Below are 23601 nucleotides of genomic sequence, written 5' to 3' on the forward strand. Positions count from 1 at the left end.
TAATAAAAGCTGAACCACTCGCTCCTCACTGCTCTGCACAGGAGGCAGAGCTGAAGGCACTCACTGAAGCGTGTAAAATTGCTTCTGGTAAGACTGCTAATATTTTTACAGACTCTCGCTATGCTTTTGGTATAGCCCATGATTTTGGCCCTATTTGGCGGGCTCGTGATTTTCTCACCTCAGCAGGAACTCCAATCAAGAATTCTGAAGCCGTGAGTGCACTTATGGACGCTATCCTGTTACCCACTCAAGTAGGCATCATCAAGGTGGCAGCTCACGTGAAGATCACAGATGAAATTTCAAGAGGAAACCACAGAGCAGACGAAGCTGCCAAGCAAGCAGCAATTCAAGTTCATCCCTCTAAAGGTAAAACCTTCCTACAAGTTGTTCTTACAGATGACGCCGTTGACTACAATATACTGTTGAGCTTACAAAGACAGGCAAGCAAGGAAGAACATGACCTCTGGAGGAAACAAGATGCAGAACCTGATGATGACAAAATGTGGAGGAAAGGTAAAAGACTGTGTTTGCCACGAGTATTGTACCCCATGATGGCCCAGATTGCCCATGGACCTACACATCTATCCAAGATGCACATGAACAGCTTAGTAAACACCCATTGGGTAGCACCCGGATTTACTGTTGTAGCAGCTAAACACACCCAAGCTTGCATGATTTGTGCTAGAAACAATCCAGGACAGGCTGTCAAAACACCGAGTAAGCACACACCAAGGCCACTTTACCCGTTTCAAAAACTGCAGATAGATTATATTCAACTACCTAAGGTAGGAGTGTATGAATATGTGTTGGTGTGCATTGATCTCTTTTCAGGTTGGCCAGAGGCCTACCCAGTGTCGAAAGCCACAACAAAGATAACAGCGAGTAAGCTTCTGAAGGAACTGGTATGTAGATATGGAGTACCTGAAGTGATTGAAAGTAACAGAGGTAGCCATTTCACTGGGGAAATAATGCAAGAAATTATGAAAGCCTTAGGGATCAGTCAGGCCTTCCACACCCCTTATCACCCCCAGAGTAGTGGGAAAGTAGAAAGGGCAAATGGCACCTTAAAGAACAAGATTGCAAAAGCCATGCAAGACACAGGGAAGCCCTGGACTGAATGCCTTCCCCTAGCACTCTTTTCTATGAGATTCACCCCCAATTCCAGACATGGCCTATCCCCTTTTGAGATCCTGTTTGGATGTGCCCCAAAGACAGGCCTCTATTTTCCCCAAACCCTCCAGATGCAGCATGGTAGTATGACTGCCTATGTTCAGGCCCTACACCAAAGATTAGACAAGGTGCATAAACAAGTCTTTGATTCTATTCCAGATCCAGACTCTGACTCTGCAACTCACAAACTGCAGCCTGGTGATTGGGTGGTGATAAAGAGGCATGTGAGGAAAGGACTTGAACCACACTTTGACGGTCCATTCCAAGTGCTCTTGACTACGGCTACCTCGGTAAAACTAGAAGGAAAAGCCACGTGGATACACGCCAGTCACTGTAAACAAGTCACTCCGACTGATCCACCAACATGAAGCTGTTCATATCCTTTACCATATTATGCTCTGTTCAGATATGCTACTCTGACTTGAGACCAGAAAATAATAATGCATGGCAGGAAAATATATGGTTGCAGATAGCAAAGGCTTTCAATTTAACCTCCTTTTGCCTCAACCCTCTCCTTAGTACTGAAAACGCCATAGAATCTTGTCTTATAGCTGTCCCCACACCAATCTCACTGTTGAGGAAGTACCTACATACCCATAGACCCCATAAATCTCTACAACTATATTCTTATGCCTTCAAACCACTGGTAGGCATGCCCCCCCTATCCCTGAAGACAATTAATGTGACAGGTGCTGAACTATGTTGGTCTTTTTCATGTAATTGTTCAAGAGACCCTAATACTGAATCCCTGTTTTGCCCCACATGGTGGAAAAATACCACGAATTGTAGAGCCCTGAGCACCACTATGAATTGTACCAAAACTCACTAAGTTATGAGTTACCACTACAATGTCTATCTTCCTAAAGGATGGACTTTCTCCTGTGGAAATATTACTTATGCTTATGTCCCAGGTAACATTACAGGAGGTCCCTGTGCAATTTCTCGACTAACCATGACCATGTTTTCCAAATCTGACCTGATCACTAAAACTACCCAGCTACACAAACTGCTGAGAGACAGGAGAGATGTTAAAAACACCCTTACTTCTGATTGTAACTCTGAAATCACTCTCTTATCCAAAGCCGAATACTCTGCCCTAGCGTACACCTTGGTAGGAGTCCCAGGCTTAGCACTGTATAATACCCGAGTAGTTAATGCTGTAGCCTGTTCCCTTGCAAAAGGTTTAAATGCCACTTCACAGGCCCTAGAAGAGCTACTTATGGACAACCAGGCAAATAAGAAGGCAATCCTTGAGAATAGAGCAGCCATTGACTACTTACTAATGAAACATGACTTAGGATGTGAAGCTATTGAAGGTATGTGCTGTTTTAACCTATCTGACCATGGCACTATGATCCATAAACATATAAAAGATTTACATGACTTAGTACAGGATATCAAACAAGATAACGGCTTCTTTGAGGATTGGGATTGGACATTTGGGCTAGGAACATGGTTGACTTTACTAATTAAGAAAATGTTGTACTTTTTGCTATTAGCTATATTTGTCATTATGGCTATTTTTCTAACCTTTAGATTTTTTTCATGTCTACTAACCTCTCTATGTAAAAGCAAACCTACTGTTGGTCGTACCTTAACTTACATTCCAGCTCCGACCTCGGAAAGGTTTTATGATGTTACCTCGCCTAACAAATGAAGGAATTCTCCTCCGCTGATTCTGGTGGTCGCTCAGTCCAAGGGAACCGTGGTGAAGCAATAAATGAAAGTCCCACAGGCTTTGGCTAGCAGGCCTGGATATACCTTGGACATTTGGGTGACCCTTGGATCAAAAGAGGGGATTGTGATAGAATTTATCTCGATTCCAAGGCTCAAGCTTATAGGTGTCATATAATGATATCCTGTATTAAAATTGGCTAACTTGGAATCAGGATTGATTGCTTGATGCTTGAACAACACTTAAGACCATATATGTCTAAGTCCCGGGAGCAGAGAGCCCCCACCCAAGATGTCTCTACTCTAATCTTGTTGTTCTCTCTTACCCAGAAACTTATTTGTTATGTATACATGGCGCTCATTCCTATGTCTTATCTGTATTCCCTTGCTATTTTTGTTCTAAGAGTATTTGCACGTAAGCACTTACTTTTTAATGTATAAAACCCAGCTGATGAATAAAAAACGTCAGAGGCTTATTTTGAATACCAACAGGTGTCTGGTGTCTAATTCTTGCTTCTCCGAGTGCACTTGTAACAACAATTTGGGTTTCCTCTGAATATAACAAAGATCAACATTCTGATCCACAACATCAGTGTATGTATGTATGCATGTCATTATGAATGTGTGTATGTCTGTCTGTATGAATGTATGTCTGTATGCATGTATGTCTATCTGTATGCATGTCATTATGTGTGTATGAATGTCAGTGTATGTATGTATGCATGTCATTATGAATGTGTGTATGTCTGTCTGTATGAATGTATGCCTGTATGTCTATCTGTGTGTGTATGTCTGTCTGAATGTCTGTATGCCTGTATGTCTATCTGTATGCATGTCATTATGTGTGTATGAATGTCAGTGTATGTATGTCTGTATGTCATTATGAATGTGTGTGTGTATGAATGTCAGTGTATGTATGTCTGTATGTCATTATGAATGTGTGTATGTATGAATGTCAGTGTATGTATGCCTGTATGTCATTATGAATGTGTGTATGTATGAATGTCAGTGTATGTATGTCTGTATGTCATTATGAATGTGTGTAGACTGTAGTAGAGACTGTAGTAGATTATTTTATGCAAACCAATAAGTTTGAATGACTATCTGTTCCTGTCCAAATTAAAAATAATAAAGTTGCGTGCACGCAGAAGTAAATTCACACTGAGACACAGGGTTCAGGTTAATGAAAGAACTTCAGGAAATGTAATGGCATCTGTTAAAAAATGGGTGCGCAGACCCTTATAAAGGCATAATTACATCACTAAAGAATTCAAGATAACAACAAGTAAACATAATTAATTGGTTGAGGTGTTAAGTGGTTAGTTAAATGCCCTCCCTACTGGGTGTACCATCTTATGTCATTACTGTCGTCATGAAGTTCTCCTCCGGATTCCAGCACCATCTTGTTAGCACGAGGTGTTTACTCGATGGGAGGGGTGCTTTTGCAGCCATTTTGAGTAGTTTGGCACTGTTAGTTTCAAGGTTAGTTCTCAGGCTTTTAGTGAATGTACATTTCATTAGGACCAAAGTATGTGGCCTTGCTTCTACAATGTTTCATTCAACAGGAACTTTATTGTTCCGTTGATGCTCATTTCTTTCTATTAAAACATTTCTCTTAAAGGAATATTATGGAATTAATAATTCTACAACAAGACAAACATTTGTTGTAGGTATCTCACCAGTAAATACATCAGATATATTGAAGGCCACAACTATGAGGTCTTGAGACAAGGTACATGGACTTATATAATCCATGAAACCATCTAGGTTTCAAAAGAATATCTATGTACATGGGTTTTTTTTTTTTTTTTTTAAATTCTTTATTTTTGAGTGCATGAGGATTACAACATAGCTTACTCTGCCACGGCAGCGGTCATAAGCTTGAACATGTCACATTGTGATATAGTGGTGGCATATAAACATTGCACATTTTTATATTAGATTAACGGACAATAACAATAAAAAAAACTTCTTGAAAAAAAACTGTCGACTTTTGGCATTTGTTATTCGAGACTATTGTCGTGGAGCTGACGTTGGGGTAAGGTGACAGCTTGGTGCCATACGTGGGGGTAAATGTGGGGGCCCAAGAGATTCACGGTCGGGTAGTCGGCTAGCGAAGCTTAGTCGGGCCAGGCACTTCACACTTTTGGTCAACCTGTCTGGTTGTCGTGGGAGGTGGTCTAACTTAACACACTGACATTTACAATATGTTTGAGGTTGGTTCGTGCTTATGTGGTGAGCGTCAGGCCGGTCAGTGCTCAGTTGGTGTATGCATGAGTAGTCATGGTGTGCGTCGTTGTTCCTCGCGTGTCGCCCCGTGGGCCACTAGACCAACGGGGAGGGGAGGGGAGTCTGTGTGTGTCCTGTCGTGTTGGCTGTGAGTGGTGGGAGCAGAGAGGCGACTGTGTTAATAGCCTCCTGTGGCCGTTTTCCGCAGATTATCTGCGATCTCAGAGTTAAGTGATGGGCTATATGCGGGCAGGTCATGGTGCCAAAGGGCTATAGGTAAACTAGAATACATGCAAAAGTCCTGATAACGACAACATGTAGCTTGAGAGTCCTTCAGGGTCCACGTGCACCGGCCCCCTCAGGGGGTTCCAGCCTCGATCGTCGTGGCACGAAAATTTTAGCCTTCTCTGGGTTCCAATCGTGTGAGGGTCTCGCGTTCTTCTGGGGCATCGCCTGTTGCATGATGTCCGTAGGTAAGCCCAGCACTGGCAGCATGTTTCGGGCGTCTTGAAGGTCGTGGACCACATGCCTGTTTTCGCCCCGTACGATGAGAAGGGAACGGTCTGGGCGCCATCTATATGGTATATTCTTCTGTCTAAGGAGCGTGGTAAAGGGCTTTAATGAGCCTCTCCGGGCCAATGTGTCGCCCGTTAGATCTGGGAAGAAAGCTAATGACTGTCCTTCAAACGTAAGTGGCTCCTGCTCTCTAGCTGCTGCCATGGTTGCGGCCTTGTCTTTCCTGAACTGAAAGCGGATTATGAGGTCGCGGGAAGACGTCGCTGGGGCTGTGGCCGGCTTTGGGATCCGGAATATACTTTCCAGAGGCATGGCTTTGGCTGCTTTTGGTGTGTGAAGGCCGGTGAGTAGCCTGCGCACGTAATGGGGCAGTTCTTCTGTGGGCAAATCGTCCGGTATCCCCCGTACCTTAATGTTGGTGGCTCTGCGCCCGTCTTCCGCTGCGGTGAACCGCCGCTCGAGGGCCATGGTCGTTTGTTTAAGGTGAGTAACCTCCGATTGCAGGGAGGTGATAGTTAGTTCGTGGGCTGTCGAGGTGACTTCCAGGGTGCCCAGCCTCGTGGTGATGCCCTGAAGCTCCGTGCGGAGCGCGGCTATGTCCCCTTGGAGCGTGGTTTGCAGGCCTACAAGCAGGTTTTTTAACACCGCTGTTGTGACCGGTGCTCCATCTGGGTCCTGGGGTTTGGGCACAGCCACCGGTCGTCTCGGTGTTGCTATCGGGTCTTCCTCCAGGGAGTATTCTTCCGATAAGTCCGAGTAGTTGTCGGCGAAGGTCGCCATATTGGGCCCGGAGGTTTCGAGGGCCTGTCTCCATATTGCCCCAATGTCATGGTTCTGGCTTGGCCGATCCAGCTTTGGTTTTTTAGATTTGCGACCCATAATCTCTCTGCTCTCTTGCGCTGACGGTCGTGGTGATTTTAAGCGGTTTTGTCGGGCTGTAGCACTGTTTTTTGCGGTATTTGCTTAGGAGCTCCGACGCCATGCGACCTCTCTGCCTATGTACATGGGTTTTTAAGAGGGGCAAAGTACAGGAAAATTCAAAGCTCCTAAAAACAAACAAAGACCAAACAGCAACACTGAATTGTGAAGTATATAAACGTGAATATCATGTCAGGCAAATCAGAAAGTCAGGAAATGTATGTGTGAGTGTGTGAGAGCAAGAAACAGCCAAATACATGGCTTGCCTCTGAATTTCTATGGCTTATTAAAGTTAAACAAGAACAAAGAATTCGGGAAGTTTGTGATAAAGACCTCCTAACATCTGTCCTTTACATAACATACCTACCTCCCTATTATGGCAGTGTGTATGACATTGGACTTGACAAATGATTTCTCCACTGTTGGTCAACATCACAAATGTATATATGCAAAACCCCGTCTAGACATCATTCCAGTGTTGCTCCTTTTGATGTCACTGATTTCCTTGTCAAAAAACGGAAACATTCATAAGGTCACATTTATTTGTTTGAAGGCGTACAAATACCTGTAAGTACAGAGGAAGCCATAAAGTGGCTACGTTTGTAAGTGAAGTGCTTTTTATGCCACTTTTAGTGGCATATATATTTGAAAGTGCATAGCATTATTTCTTTTATTTACATATTTGATGGTTTTACACTATGCCTGTTTCTTATATGTGTTTTAAGCAGTCAGAATTTTTTGATGGCATTTAAATGTCTGCTATTTAATCAGGACTGGTCCATACTCTGTAACACTTAGAGAAAGCCTGTTATCTTTGGCGAAATGCATCAGTGTTTATTCTTTTTATGGTTTCATCTTTATTTTCAATACATTTAGTTATTTTTAACCATATCTGGACCTTCCTGATTTTATCCAGAAGATTGTATCCATGTTGTAGAATTATTAGGCCCCTTTAAATCTATACCCTTATATTTCTTTCTCATGCTCTCATATTTTTATAAGAATGCTTTGTTCATAGAAATTGTGTGTCAGCAGGAAATGTTAGGTTCCTGTTGAGTGAAACATTGTAGCAGCTAGTCTTAATAAAATGTGAAGTTACTAAAAGCCTTGAGAATCTAACCTTGAGACTAACGTGCTAACTACTCAAAATGGCTGCCAAAGCCCCCCTCCCATCGAGTGAACTCCTCGTGCTAACAAGATGGTGCTGGAATCTGGAGGAGAACTTCATGACGACAGTAATGACATAAGATGGCACACCCAGTAGGGAGGGCATTTGAATGAACCACTTAACACTTAACCAATTACTGATTTATAATTCTATGTTATCTTGAATTCTGTAGTGATGTAATAATGCCTTTATAAGGGTCTGCGCACCCATTTTCTGGGCTCTTGCCATTACATTTCCTGAAGTGCTTTCATTAACCTGAACCCTGTGTCTCAGTGTGAAATTACTTCTGCGTGCACGCAACTTTATTATTTCTAATTTGGACAGGAACAGATAGTCATTCAAACTTATTGGTTTGCATAAAAGAAATCTATATCAGTTGGCGCATCAACGTGGGGCTCTGGGTTATGACCTATCGGACAGCTGTCCAAGAAGACCCTGGGGGGAGGGTTAATCCTGGGGGACGGAAGGAGCTTGATCACCTCTGAAATACACAGTAGAGATTGCTGCAGCACCTAGCCGGTATGTTCCTGCCCCCTGTGATTTACCTGTCCCAGTGTCTGAGACTGCTTCCGAGGGGACATCAAAGTCAGGTAATTACTTGCCCAGATACCTTGTATTTTTAATTTGATACCTATTTTACCTGCATGTTGACTATCTGTTGCCTGGGTGTGTCTGATTTGGTTTGTCCTTAGCTTAGTGCCCGGGTAGAGTGTTTGCCTGTTTACCCCTTTTAGGAGCCACGTGGCTGTGGCTGTAAGGAAAGAGGGGGGTGGACCTGTGGAGGTTTTCCTGGGGGTCCTCTGTTGCCTGTTTGACCTCTTTTAGTAGCCGAGTAGCTACGGCAGTAAGGAAAAAGAGGGGGGGGATCTGTGGAGGGGTGTAGACTCACTGCCTCCTGGGGGATCCCCATAGTGTCGCTCTGACAGCTTAGCTAGCCTCATTGGACACTTGGTTTCTCTGACTGGATTGCAGAGAGGTGATACGTTCCAGCCTCGAGCGCTGAGGCTACTAACATTTGTTTTGATGGTGGGATTGGATTCGGGCAGGCATTGCTGTCTCCATCACCGCGTGGTAGTGTGACTTGCGGGTGGTCCCGCAACAAGGACACTACGGGAGTGAGGGAAGAGGTGGTTACTTTTATCTTACTCTCTGTACTATTTGCACTTTCCCCTCCTATTTCTCTTTTTCTGATGAGAGAAGTGATTGGTCACACACTTCTTGCCACGCTCCAATCCGCGGCTACCTTGGGTAGGCGGAATCAGTGACTAGTCTACGTTTTGGGAAAACGTACGTAGGAGCTTACTCTTATGTAGCAGTCGAGCACTGTAGACATTGTGTTCCTTTTTCTATCTCTATATCTGGGACGCCTTATATAGGGAGGATGGGACAGAAGTTAGATAAACCCAATAAGGGTTGGTTAGCATGTGATCTGGTTGAAGATAGAGAAGGAGAGGAGATTGATCACAAAGGTTTAAGATTGTATGTTTATCATAATAATTGTGTTACTGGGAAATTCTCCCAGCCAGCGACCAGGAGCAATGACCGAAATGTAGCTGACCATGGTCACCACCCCTGGTCCCCACCCTACCACTGCCCCTGTTTACCCAGTCTTAAATGCTGTGGGGTTTTTGTATTGCTTGTTGGCCGATTTAGGAGCCGGTACCACCCTGATAGAGGGTTGGGGTTTTGTATTGAGTTTCACTGAGATTATTACTGTGTTATGATTGACCGGACTGGATCAGGAGTTATTTGCTGTGTTTTACTGTTTATATGCACATCGTTCTAATATGTACATGGCCATATTACTTTCTGCTATAGTATGGGTACCCTAGGTGTGTGTATTGTCTAAATGTTGTGTTTTGTGTCTCTTTGCTCGCAATAATTGTAATGTAACTATCCTTCTGTCTTGTTACTGTACAGCAGTGACATGGTTAACTTTCATGCCTGCAGTTTCTCTCGTTTCTCTCTCTCCCCTGTTTGCACTCTGTCTCAATTTCTCTTCCCCCCTCCCTCTCTTTAGCGGAGGAGGGACATGTTTGCCTTCAGCGAGAATGTGCTCAGTGAAGATTATTCAGAGCTACTGATAAGAGTTAGAAATGGGATTTTTGCTAGAAGATATTCTAATTGTGTATTTTGTTATTTACATAGAAGTTGATAGGATGGTTAAGGAGTGATGTGTCGTATAAGAGGTTTCTAGGGTTTGTATATTGTTATTGTTGTTGCCATTTATATGACGCCAACAGATTCCGTAGCGCTTTATATATATTGTGTTTTGTGATAAGGCAGTGAGGATTGTGGGGGAGACTCGCTCACGAGGCGCTGTATTTTCTTTCGCGGTCCAAAGTAAAGACTGGTGTATATGATTACGGAGGTTAGGAAAATGAATCTGCTACAAGAATAGAGGAATATTTGGACGTGTTAAGTGATTAATGGCTGGTGGAGGATAAGGGAAATTGGTTGAATTCCGTGAGTTTATTTTGCATCATGTTATTTTAAAGTACATGTTTCTAGAGACAGCTTTATGGACTCAACCATGTTAAATGCATAATGTTTTCAACTGTCTTATTTAACCCGTCAAGTCTGTTCATAGTTTAGTATTTCATTTTTTTGCAGAACAGAATGTTGCTTCTCTGCCTTATTTTATTAGTCATAATATAGTGTAATGTTGAAAGTACGTCATCCTAGTACAAAAGGAGGTTGGCCCTGCCAAAGGAGGTTGGCCCTGCCAGAGGAGGTTGGCTCTGCCAGTCCCGTGACCTCCACCTAATTACCATTATCTACAGTCACGTACGCTCCTAAACTGATGTCACTTCCGCCCTTACCATGCCCTCACCTCCTGCACACACATCATGGTCGTCACTTCCACCCTGGTCATCATTTCCTTCCCCGCCCCTGTCATGGCTGCCTCCATCAAGAGGCCTACCCCTATTATTACTTTACTGAGAGGGTAGTGGATGCATGGAATAACCTTCCAGCTGAAGTGGTAGAGGTTAACACAGTAAAGGAGTTTAAGCATGCGTGGGATAGGCATAAGGCTATCCTAACTATAAGATAATGCCAGGGACTAATGAAAGTATTTAGAAAACTGGGCAGACTAGATGGGCCGAATGGTTCTTATCTGCCGTCACATTCTATGTTTCTATGTTTCTATGTTTCTATCATGTTCATCCTGTCTTATGATATGCTGTTCTCCTTGAACTCTACATATTATGAACAAGAAAGTTACAGTTACTAAAATAATCCTGCTATTTGTTTCCCTGTATCAGAAATGTGTCTGTGACAAGTGATGGTTAAATGATGGAGAATATATATAGATAGAAAATATATATATATTGATTCACGTGTAAGTAACAAATGTGTTTTAACTTTGTGTACAAAAATTGATAATATGCTGGAAAAGGGTTATCTTAAAGAATATTTACTAAAATAAATTTCTAATAAACAAAGATTTCATGAACAAATGGTTATACAGTTAAAGGATTAGTCTAAAAAAGTTTTGATCTAATTGAAAAGGAACCAGAAAACATTATAAGCCTAACTATTTACAAATGGAATAAGGATTTAGATACTAGTATAAACTATGAAGGTGGGAGTGTGCTCCAATCTGTCTTTATTGGAAAATGATAGCCACCTAGATTCAAAAATTGATTAACATAAATGTTGATGTAAGCCCAGATATTTTATTATTGCATATACCAATAAGTCGAGACTTTGGGCATTATAATGTATTGATTCCACATCTGTTACTAGCAGCAAATACATTAACAGCCAGAAACTGGAAACCAAAAAAGGTAAATTAATGTGTAGCTATTTATAAAGCTTAACAAAATCTCCATTATCTTTTTCATTTATTTCGCAGAAAACAATGTTATTTGTCTATTTTGTATGTTTTAATACATTATCAGTGAAGAGTAAAATAAGTTTTATCCCTTTTGCGAGACATAAAATTGTGATAATGTATATTTGTGATGTATGTAAGAATTATATTTTGAGCTATGCTATATATATATATATATATAAAAAAAAAAAAAAAAAGGGAGAGAGTCAGGGATAGCGTCTGTCTCCACGGGCACAAGTCTGGTGTGGGAGATGTAGTGGGCTAGCCACTGCGGGATACCCACGGAGTGAAGCGTTCGAGGCCTGTTCAGACAGATGAGCATGTTAGCCTTTTATTATTTTTCTATAGGGAAAGCATAGGGTCAATTAATAGTTGTTGTAAATGGGCTATTTGCAGCCTCCATAGCGGAAGAGAATCCTACCTGCCTCCTCATTTCTACCTGGTATTGAATGCTGATGGATCCTTATTTCCCCCCACCCCCCATCAGTCCTATAGATCTCCTCACCCTCATCCTCTCCTTTACCACCCTCCCCCTCCATTCCATTTCTCCCGTCCGCTCTTCCTCCCTTCCGCCCATCCACCACCCTGCCCACCTCCACTGCTACATCACCTGTCTGCTCCCTTACCTGCCCACCTCCTCTTACTCCTTCCACTGATCCCTCCCCTCCGTCTGTCTCCCCTCCTACTGCTCCTTCTTCTCCTCTTCCCTCATCTCCTGTCCTTCCTACTCCACCTTCTCCTCCTTCTCCCTCATCTCCTGTCCTTCCTACTCCACCTTCTCCTCCTTCTCCCTCATCTCCTCTCCTTCCCACTCCACCTTCTCCTCTTCCTACTCCTCCCGTCCCTCCTACTCCACCCGCTACTCATTCCTCCATCTCCCCACCACCATATCTATATCCCTTATATGCTTCCTCCCTTCTTAATCCCTACCCATCTCCTCCGCCCTACCCGTGCCCAGCCCTGGCATCTGCCCAAATGGCCTGGCCATTCTCCTACCCTTACCACTCAACTCCGCCCTATTCAGCCACTTCCCATGTACCTTCCATTGCCACACCCCCTACCCCGATCACGCCTACCCTGCCTCAACTTGCTCAAGTCGTGCCCACATCCAATATGGCAGCCCCCAGTGGTGTGGCACCTCTAGTGCCGGTCCTAATAATTCTTGCTCCTCATGATATTAATTCTATTCTCTATTGTATCCAGCCAAAGCACCTTACTTCTCTAAGACATTTCCGCCCACAGACAACTCTGCCTCTACCTGACATCATATTTTGAAGAAAAGTTGCTCCGGCCACTCTTCTGCCACTTCCCAGGGGGGAATACCACACTACGAAAAATTCAGACTGGTGGAGGTACACCTCATCATGAAAGACCTGTTTTGGGCACTCTCAAGGAAATAGTGCGGTCCTGATCCAGATACCCATGGAAGTAAGACACATGTATCATCACTGGGAGGTGGCTGTCCCTCATGTTTTCTTCACTAAGTCCCCAGAAATCTCATGAAAGGAACTTGGCTCATTAGAAACATGAAACACTAAAAACCGATATCAGCTCTCTACAGAGGGGGGGTCAGCAAGAGAACTGTAAATGGAAAGACAAATACCCTCAATCCCACACAGAAATAGGTGAGGATACCTCTCCTACTGCTCCTCATGGTTGCTTTGAACAGATGAAAGAGGAAACAAGACACCTCTCAACAGTGCATGCAGTCGCTTTGCCAGATCCTGACTCCACTCTGTTTGCGGATGAAGAGGGAAGGTACCATACTGGATTTGCTGTTGCTACAGAAGATCAGGAACGTCAAGCATCTTCACTTTCCTCACCCACATCTGCTCAAGACGCTGAATTGACAGCCTTCTCAGTGGCATACAAAATGTCTGAAGGAAGACGTGCTAATACCTACACTGACTCAAGATATTCCCTGGGTGTGGCACATGATTTTGGATCAATCTGGAAGACAAGAAGATTTCACACAGCGACTGGCACGCCAGTTAAGCATAGCACGGCTATTAAGAAGTTGGTGGATGCCCTACTCCTGCTGAAGAAGTGGCCATACTGAAGGTGAAGGCCCACGGAAAACTGAATTTAGAAGAAGCACCACTCAGCTGACCAAGCTGCCAACCAAGCCAAAAGTGCACCAAGGGAAGTGGACAGAAGGGTGTCCGCTGAAGAAACTTCTATACTCACCATGTAGATCCTATCCACAGATCTCAAGCTCCTGAAAGAATGACAAGCAGCTGCTGACCCTGAAGAAATACAAAGCTGGAAAACAGAAAGGGGCAACCCTTGAAAAAACATGTACTGGGCAGTGGGCCCATGGAGTTTTATACCTATCCAAGATCCTCATGAACTCTTTGATCTCTAAATACTCTGAAGCACCTATAATTACTCCTCTAATCAACAGTTACTGCCGATCCTGTGTCATTTGTGCCAAGGACAGCACAGGCAGAAGAGGAGGAGAATCCTAAGCATCTAGCTAACTCTCACTATCCCTTTCAAGAATCCAAGTGACTATATCCAGGTGCCAGAGAGTTGCCGGTTCAAATATGCTATATTTATAATAGACATTTTGTCAGGATGACCAGAGGCCTAGCCGGTCATCAATGTGACAACCAAGACCATATACCCAGTAATACATCGTGAAAGTTGCAGAGATCACTCAGTGGATTCACCATTCCAGACTCAAGACTATCTCTGCAACATGGGAAGTAACATTTGTTGATCTTGACAAACCTTTGATTCTAAAGGAAAAGTTGCTTAAAAAGATGTCAACGAGTAGGTGTTTTGATGGCCATAATAACGCCTGACCACCTGCCATCGATGGAAAGCCGAGGACCCCAAAAAGGAGACCTCGTGAAGCTAAAGAGATTCAGACGCCAAGCTTTTTTAGGATTATCTGCCCATCTTGAGTTTGTGGTGATATCAAAATTGACTAAATGATTTAAGTCCACCTACACTGACATAGCATGGGACAGGGTTCATACTATGATGAATAAGTAAATGTGCCCTAGCCAAGGTTATTATGCCCATACACATAATACATGACAAGGTACTCTTGACACACCACATTCATGCTTCAGAACAAAAAGGAGCACCCCTGTAAAAGACAGGTTGACCTATATATATATTTGTGGTCGTGGCAATATAGCCGTATATGAGATCATAGCATATAATAACATAAATACCAATTAGTTGGAATTAGTCGGTTGTGGTGTGCCGAAACCGACAGAGCAGTAGGCCTGTAAAAAGTGGGCCCACCTTAGAGGGTGTTTGTAATAGAGGGAGTGGCGGGTGGGGTGACTCGCCAGACCATTGACGGTAATGTGAGAGTGGATTGGTAGCCCTTTTATAGGGAAACCAAGCCACTCCCACAACTACAGGCCAAGCCTTCATATTTGTGGTCGTGGCAATATAGCCGTATATGAGATCATAGCATATAATAACATAAATACCAATTAGTTGGAATTAGTCGGTTGTGGTGTGCCGAAACCGACAGAGCAGTAGGCCTGTAAAAAGTGGGCAAAAATAAAATACCATAAGACATAATACGTTAACCAAAACTTTATTTAGATAAATCACAGAAAGCTAGTCTTAATTCTTTAACAGGATTGGGTATATAGAGAGTATACGCGGAAGATTTCCAGCGTCCCATTGTTTTGATGATGTGCGGAGGTATGTGGTTAGCAGAGGCTGTAGATGCTGCCCCGATTCGAAAAGAATGACCTGAAAATTGACTAGGGTTCAAGCCGAGTCTAGTCAGCAGCAGTCTTACATAGAGCATAAACCTTGCTGTAGTAAGAACGTTACCGTGCAGTTCTAGCAAAGGTTGTAATGGTTGTTTGTGGAGTGATTGCAGATAATTGTCAACATTTTGTACCGGGCACCATTTGTTATGAGTAGGGTACAAGGGGATCGTAACGGTATGACCCATGGTGCTGGTTTTTGAGTGTTTAAGTATGAGTAGGTAATGGTCGTTTTGTTTCTCCAAGTCCATGGTTCTTAAGTAATCGGTGGTCGTAATAGTCCTAGTTGTGAATTCGTTGGGACGGAGGAATCCATAAAAAGCTAGATATATGGCTGTCTTTATTACCGTGTTTGTCCTGGGCTCAAAAGGGGAGGAATCTAACAAGTTGACTAGTGCATAAAATATATGGTTATCTATAGGTAGTCGTTTTGCGGGGACATGTGTGTCTAATTTTTTAATGCCTCTAAGAACTGTCTTGATTTGATATGAGGACAGGAAACTGGTGGCTTTGGGTTGTTGAATAAGCATGTGGTGTTGAATTCCCGTGAGGTATAGTTTAATAGTGTTAAATGATAGTTTTAGGTTGATGTGGCAAAAAGAAGTGAAACCCAATATTGATTCTATCGTGAACATATCGTGAATGTGAAAATCAGTGATGAATTTCCTGAATATGTGAAATGCTCTGTCGTAAGTGTTTCTTGTATTTACAGAAAGTGCCAGGTGAGAAATGTGACGTGCGTGATTTAACAAAGCTTTTAATCCATTATCATGTCTGTGAAAAGTGGGGCTGGAGTTGCCCGTCTGGAGGCGGTGGGTAGTGTCGTGAAGAATTCCTGAAAACGAAATCGAGACAAGTGATCAGCACTGATGTTTGTGCACCCTGGAACGTGAAAACATGTTAGAAAGAATTGACAAGTGGCTGCTACCCATGTGAGTCGTCTCAAGAGCCTCATAATTACCAGGGATGATGACCGGCCTTTATTGACAATATGGCAAGTAGCCATATTGTCAGAATAGCACCAAACCGTGTGACCGGACCACTGGTGGCCCCAGGTAACGGCCGCTGCCACAATTGGGTACAACTCAAATAAAGCTGAGGTCTCTGTGAAATTTGTGAGTGACTTGACCTCAGTTGGCCATGGCCCCCCAAGCCATTGGCCTCCCCATATGGCTGCGAACCCTGTGCTTGCTGCAGCGTCTGTCCATAGTGTAGGTGAAGTGTCTGAGTGAGGTGGTATAAACATGGCACGCCCGTTCCAAGAAGTGAGGAAAATTCTCCACATGCGCAAATCGGATGTTGGCGGAGGAGATATAACCGAGAGAAACCGGCTTCTTGCTTGTAAAAGCTACCGTTCTGCTGACTAAGCCTAGGAGAGTAAATAATATTTTTAACCTAATATCATATGTTATATGGCCATTACATAAATCATATGACAATATTACCAACCTATAAATAAAGTATAAATGGTACCGACTCAGGTGCCCAATTCTTAATATAACTTCTGATAAAGAAACCTGTGGGAAGATGTCAGAAATCACAATTAAGGTGTAGCATAATTTTATGTATATATAATAAGAGAAAGAGAGAGGGGAGAGAGGGAAAAAAATATATATAATTTTGTGTGTAGTATCGTTATTGATCGTTAGGGAGCGTAGGGAAACCAAGCCACTCCCACAACTACAGGCCAAGCCTTCATATATATATATTGATGCCATAGGTGTGCCAAGGGGGGTACCAGATGATTTCACAGTAAAAGACGAGGGTTGAGTCCACAACCATCACTGCTAATGATATTTTGTACTATATTTATTACATCCGACTGCACTTTGCACTAACACCAAGCTAGCGGCCACAGGGTTTCTGTGTCTTTGGGCTAACAAGTCTTCCGGTATTAACAAATAAAGTTTTATCTTTTAGTAATTAACATTTTAAGGGGGGACTGTTGTAGAATTATTAGGCCCCTTTAAATCTATACCCTTATATTTCTTTCTCATGCTCTCATAGTTTTATAAGAATGCTTTGTTCATAGAAATTGTGTGTCAGCAGGAAATGTTAGGTTCCTGCTGAGTGAAACATTGTAGCAGCTAGTCTTAATAAAATGTGAAGTTACTAAAAGCCTTGAGAATCTAACCTTGAGACTAACGTGCTAACCACTCAAAATGGCTGCCAAAGCCCCCCTCCCATCGAGTGAACTCCTCGTGCTAACAAGATGGTGCTGGAATCTGGAGGAGAACTTCATGACGACAGTAATGACATAAGATGGCACACCCAGTAGGGAGGGCATTTGAATGAACCACTTAACACTTAACCAATTACTGATTTATAATTCTATGTTATCTTGAATTCTGTAGTGATGTAATAATGCCTTTATAAGGGTCTGCGCACCCATTTTCTGGGCTCTTGCCATTAAATTTCCTGAAGTGCTTTCATTAACCTGAACCCTGTGTCTCAGTGTGAAATTACTTCTGCGTGCACGCAACTTTATTATTTCTAATTTGGACAGGAACAGATAGTCATTCAAACTTATTGGTTTGCATAAAAGAAATCTATATCATCCAGAAGATTCTGACATCCGATTCCTTGGGGGGGAACATACCACCCAAGCTATAAGGATTCGGCAAAACCCATTGATGCTCTCCACTAGTGAGTATATCTCCTTTTATCACCTTTATTTATTTTACTACAGAGATCACTGTATATATTTTATTCTTTTATATATGTTGAATATCCTGGTGACCCTTTGCTGCTATACTCCTGGGCACTGACAAGCGCAAATGCTGAATACCTCGAGATAGGGAGCTCATACCACACCAGCTACGAAACATTAACCGGAAAGACTACCGCACGCAAGATCAAGATATTCCACAGATCCATAATCGGGGATTATACCTCCCGAGCGCATATATTTGGAGCTAATTACTAACACCAAAAAAGTGTAAGTGCTTTTCCTTTTATTTACCTCACCAACTATCTGAAAATACTACTTCATCGTTTTTGTCCCCTGTTGTCCATATTGTATTGTATTTTCCTGGTTGGAATTTTACACATGGACAGGGCCCTAAAATAGGAAATCACTCATTGAGTTCAGAGTTAGTAGGTGGCCTGATATTTTAAGAGTCTATAATATAGTGTGATAACATATATGCTCCATAATGACTGGAGAGTGATGGAAGTTGCATTCTGTAGTATCTCTAGTGTAAACATTAAATTAGGAGACTAACCATGATGGTTAGAGGTATTCTTTGTGGGAATAAGTCAAGGTTACAGTGCAGGATATACACCTCTATATTGTGTGCTGTGCTGACCAGTGCATTATGACATCATTGTGATGATGTAATAACCATATCTCATCACTAGAATTACTCACCATTGTGAAAGAGCTGTTTTGATATTAAGATATATATCAAATTGCTCGAGAACGTTCTTGTTTTCATACCTAATCTTTACCTGAAATTGGACATTAGAGGGCGCTACTTTTCGCAGGACTAAGTACCGAGGCAGCACAGGGCAGCCTGATGGCTGGATTATTGCCTTTCGTTGGGCTCCTGCTATGTACCCCAGTATTACTGCTGGCAGAAACACTGGGTAAGTGCTTGTGGAGTACGTGTGCAGATTGTGTGATACTTGTACTATTATCTAGTTTGACTACCATTAGGATAATGTTATATGTCTAAATTAATTACATAGTTTCAGCTTGTTTCAATAGTTAGTAAGGTATACAATTTGGAGAAAAAGTGTAAATGTCTCTGAATGTAGTGTAGCGATGTACAATGGACTGTAAATGTAGCAGGGCGTTTACTGGAGCGAAGCAGTGGTCAGTGCATTGGGCTGTAGGAGGGAGTACAGTGTACCTGATTTAATTTACCCGTAGCTTTATATCAAGTTGTTTCTGTTACCGAGTAGGTGCGTACCTGGGGTATTTGTCAGCCCCCCAAGAATCTGAACATTTAAAGGGACACTACAAGTACTATAACTACTACAACATACATAATAAAAAATGTTATAGGAGAAAAATGTTCAAAAATGGTTTCAAATGTCCTGAGAAACTGAGGAAAAGAAAATTAGCTATACTGCGTTGACTTATATGCTCCCCCTAGATAGGTGTCCTATTTACTTTGTGTCTTTTAACTAATTTATATTGCATACTGTTTCTTTTTTAGAGATCTACCCGGACTATATTTTGTCATTTGCCTTTAAACCATGTATTTATTGTTATTCATACACTGTGATAACTTATATGCCCCATATTGGCTGGAGAGTGATGGGAGTTGCATTCTATAGCCTCTCCAGTGTCTACATTAGGCTAGAATATTAACCCCTTCACGACGGGTGACGGACGAGGTCCGTCATCCTGGGGATGCCCTTAACGACGGGTGACGGACCTCGTCCGTCACGCGGTAAAATTAACCCCAGATCGCCGCAATCGCGGCGATCGTGGGGTTAATGGTGCTCCGGTCTGCCTCTGCATTAGAGGCAGACCGGGAGCACCGGATCGGGCTGTCCCAGCTCATGTGCCCGCTCTGACAGCATGTCAGAGCGGGCACATGTGCTCTGTATACTCACCTCCGCCTCCCTGCACTTCCGGGTTCAGTGTGAAGTGCAGGGAGACGGATCTTCAGTGATCCTGCCCCCTGGTGTTAAAAAAAAAAGTTAAATTAAAATCCCACCCCCCTTTACCCATGTTAATAAAAAATTAACCCCTTCCCTGCCAATTGATCACTGACTACAGTGATCAATTGGCAGGGATTAAATTTTAATATGATCTGATTTTTTTTTTAACCCCTGAGGGTTAATTCTTTTTTTTTTTTTAACCCTCAGGGGTTAAATTTATTTTATTAATTAATTTAAATATTTTAAAATTATAAATTTAGCTAGCTGGGGAGGGTGGAAGTTAGTGGGGAATTGGGGGATTTAGTGTTAGGCTAACTAGGGGTTAACGTTAAAAAAAGTTTTAAAATAAGCTTTAAAAAGTTAAAAAATTAAGTAAAAAAAAAAGTTTTAATAACGTTTAAGTAAAAAATAAAAAAAATAAACCCTTTACCCAGTCCAAATACAAATTACCCCCTTGCCTGCCAGTCTATCACTGCCTACAGTGATCAAAATACAGATCGCAGTATTATACTGTGATCTAATTTTTTTTTAACCCCTGACGATTAACTTTTATTTATTTTTTAACACTCAGGGGTTAAATTAATTTAATTAACTAATTTAAATATTGTATAATTAAATATTTTGCTAGCTGGGGTGGGTGGGAGTTATGGGAAAATGGGGAATTTACTGTTAGTGCTGCTTACTGCTAGTTAGGGGTTAACGGTAAAAGAAAAAGCTTAGAAAAATGTTAAATCTGTAAAAAAAAGTTTTACGAAAGTTTAGGAAACTTTAAAAAAATGAATAAGCAAAACAAAAGTTTAAAAAATAGTTTTAAAAAGTAAAAAAGTTTTAAAAAGTAAAAAAATACATTTAATAACGCTCATTACCACTACACCTGGTACAAGCTAGCGGAAAAATGATCCCACGCTAAGGTTCAAAATATGCCTTTTGAAATACCCTGGGATGTCTTCTTTAAGAAATGGTATGGCTTTATGGGGTATTTGGATTATATAGCCTGGTAAAATACTCTAAAATGGGACATGGGCACAGCGTAAAAATTTAAAGTTTGAAAAAAAATGGAATGGCTGTGTCCCAAATGTGCCCCTCCGATGTCCACATATACCTGGCAAAGGTACATACGGGGGTATTTTTGTACTCAGCCGACATAGCTGAGCAACATATAAAGTATTATAGAGTGGTGGTACACATAAGGTTTGCAAAATATACTGTGCAAACTCACTTTGTGTGTCAAAAAGGCAGAAAAAACGCTTATTACCACTACACCTGGTACAAGCTAGCGGAAAAATTATCCCACGCTAAGGTTCAAAATATGCCTTTTGAAATACCCTGGGGTGTCTACTTTAAGAAATGGTAGGCCTTTGTGGGGTAGTTTGAATTTAAAACTTACGAAGATGCTTGGAAATTGCACATAGGTCCAGCGTCAAAATTCAAAGTTCTGTAAAAACTGATATGGCTTGGTCTCCAATATGCCACTGTAGCTTCACAAAATAGTGCCAAAGACATTCATTGGGGATGTCTTTTTACTCAGAAGACTTAGCTGAGCATAATTTGAAGGTTTTGAACTTAGTGGCACATATGAAATATACAAAATGCCCAGCAAAAATGCAATCCGTATGTCAAAAAATGCACAAAATTATTTTTTACCACATACTTTGGCATATATTGGTGAAAAAATGGGGGCATGCTAAGGCACAATATGCACCTTATGATATACCCTGGAGTGTCCCACGGAAAACTGAATTTAGAAGAAGCACCACTCAGCTGACCAAGCTGCCAACCAAGCCAAAAGTGCACCAAGGGAAGTGGACAGAAGGGTGTCCGCTGAAGAAACTTCTATACTCACCATGTAGATCCTATCCACAGATCTCAAGCTCCTGAAAGAATGACAAGCAGCTGCTGACCCTGAAGAAATACAAAGCTGGAAAACAGAAAAGGGCAACCCTTGAAAAAACATGTACTGGGCAGTGGGCCCATGGAGTTTTATACCTATCCAAGATCCTCATGAACTCTTTGATCTCTAAATACTCTGAAGCACCTATAATTACTCCTCTAATCAACAGTTACTGCCGATCCTGTGTCATTTGTGCCAAGGACAGCACAGGCAGAAGAGGAGGAGAATCCTAAGCATCTAGCTAACTCTCACTATCCCTTTCAAGAATCCAAGTGACTATATCCAGGTGCCAGAGAGTTGCTGGTTCAAATATGCTATATTTATAATAGACATTTTGTCAGGATGACCAGAGGCCTAGCCGGTCATCAATGTGACAACCAAGACCATATACCCAGTAATACATCGTGAAAGTTGCAGAGATCACTCAGTGGATTCACCATTCCAGACTCAAGACTATCTCTGCAACATGGGAAGTAACATTTGTTGATCTTGACAAACCTTTGATTCTAAAGGAAAAGTTGCTTAAAAAGATGTCAACGAGTAGGTGTTTTGATGGCCATAATAACGCCTGACCACCTGCCATCGATGGAAAGCCGAGGACCCCAAAAAGGAGACCTCGTGAAGCTAAAGAGATTCAGACGCCAAGCTTTTTTAGGATTATCTGCCCATCTTGAGTTTGTGGTGATATCAAAATTGACTAAATGATTTAAGTCCACCTACACTGACATAGCATGGGACAGGGTTCATACTATGATGAATAAGTAAATGTGCCCTAGCCAAGGTTATTATGCCCATACACATAATACATGACAAGGTACTCTTGACACACCACATTCATGCTTCAGAACAAAAAGGAGCACCCCTGTAAAAGACAGGTTGACCTATATATATATTTGTGGTCGTGGCAATATAGCCGTATATGAGATCATAGCATATAATAACATAAATACCAATTAGTTGGAATTAGTCGGTTGTGGTGTGCCGAAACCGACAGAGCAGTAGGCCTGTAAAAAGTGGGCCCACCTTAGAGGGTGTTTGTAATAGAGGGAGTGGCGGGTGGGGTGACTCGCCAGACCATTGACGGTAATGTGAGAGTGGATTGGTAGCCCTTTTATAGGGAAACCAAGCCACTCCCACAACTACAGGCCAAGCCTTCATATTTGTGGTCGTGGCAATATAGCCGTATATGAGATCATAGCATATAATAACATAAATACCAATTAGTTGGAATTAGTCGGTTGTGGTGTGCCGAAACCGACAGAGCAGTAGGCCTGTAAAAAGTGGGCAAAAATAAAATACCATAAGACATAATACGTTAACCAAAACTTTATTTAGATAAATCACAGAAAGCTAGTCTTAATTCTTTAACAGGATTGGGTATATAGAGAGTATACGCGGAAGATTTCCAGCGTCCCATTGTTTTGATGATGTGCGGAGGTATGTGGTTAGCAGAGGCTGTAGATGCTGCCCCGATTCGAAAAGAATGACCTGAAAATTGACTAGGGTTCAAGCCGAGTCTAGTCAGCAGCAGTCTTACATAGAGCATAAACCTTGCTGTAGTAAGAACGTTACCGTGCAGTTCTAGCAAAGGTTGTAATGGTTGTTTGTGGAGTGATTGCAGATAATTGTCAACATTTTGTACCGGGCACCATTTGTTATGAGTAGGGTACAAGGGGATCGTAACGGTATGACCCATGGTGCTGGTTTTTGAGTGTTTAAGTATGAGTAGGTAATGGTCGTTTTGTTTCTCCAAGTCCATGGTTCTTAAGTAATCGGTGGTCGTAATAGTCCTAGTTGTGAATTCGTTGGGACGGAGGAATCCATAAAAAGCTAGATATAT

This window comes from Pelobates fuscus, chromosome 5 (genome assembly GCF_036172605.1).
Source record: "Pelobates fuscus isolate aPelFus1 chromosome 5, aPelFus1.pri, whole genome shotgun sequence".
NCBI classification, from domain to species: domain Eukaryota; kingdom Metazoa; phylum Chordata; class Amphibia; order Anura; family Pelobatidae; genus Pelobates; species Pelobates fuscus.